Raw genomic sequence first — 842 nt, 5'->3', positions numbered from 1 at the left:
GTGTTGCTTAAAGTATTCTGAACATGTAAGATATTCTGTTCCTCTGTCTGTTCTGAGAATTTTGATTTTACAGCCACTTTGTTTTTCGACAAACGCCTTGAATGTCTTAAAGACATCACATGCTTTTGATTTCTGCTTCAGAAAGTATACCCATGTATATCTACTAAAATCATAAATAAAAGTGATAAAGTACCTGTTACCACCATTACTTGGAACTTCTACAGAACAGAGATCTGAATGCACAATTTCAAGTAATTTTCTAGCTCTCCATGACTTTCCTGTAGGGAATGGATCTCTGTGCTTCTTTCCTAGTTGACAAATCTCACAAATACAATTGGGAATATGAATCCGTGGTAGGCCAGAAACAAGTCCTTTTCTTGACAGGTAGTTTAGGCCAGAAAAATGAAAGTGCCCAAACCGCATATGCCACAACCAGTTATCATCAAGTATCACAGAACTCATGCAAGAGGGATTAACATGTTGAATTTTTAATGGAAACATTCTATTTGAGGTCATCTTTGCTTTATCTATGAACCTTCCGTTGTTGTCAAATACAGTACAATATCCATGATAAGTTATCATCTTATATCCTTTCTCAGATAATTGCCCCATACTTAGTAAATTGTAATCAAGTTCAGGGGCATAGAAAACATCAGAAATATAACTCAGAGAACCATCTTTCAATCTAATTGGTATGTGCCCTTTTCCTTCAATAGGGATCTTTGTACTATTACCAAACTCCAATAATAGTTTAACTGAGTCATCTATTGAAGAAAATAACTCCTTTCTACCAGACATATGATTACTGCAAGCATTATCCAAGTACCATATATTTTCATCTT

General features: G+C 34.8%; 1 pseudogene; it reads right to left on the bottom strand.

Annotated features, from left to right (window-relative positions):
* LOC107495685 (cysteine-rich receptor-like protein kinase 2) overlaps positions 1–842 on the bottom strand; it is a 26,913-nt pseudogene that overhangs the window by 25,406 nt on the left and 665 nt on the right.

This window comes from Arachis duranensis, chromosome 1 (genome assembly GCF_000817695.3).
Source record: "Arachis duranensis cultivar V14167 chromosome 1, aradu.V14167.gnm2.J7QH, whole genome shotgun sequence".
Lineage (NCBI taxonomy): Eukaryota > Viridiplantae > Streptophyta > Magnoliopsida > Fabales > Fabaceae > Arachis > Arachis duranensis.
This window is presented reverse-complemented; position numbering and strand designations above follow the sequence as displayed.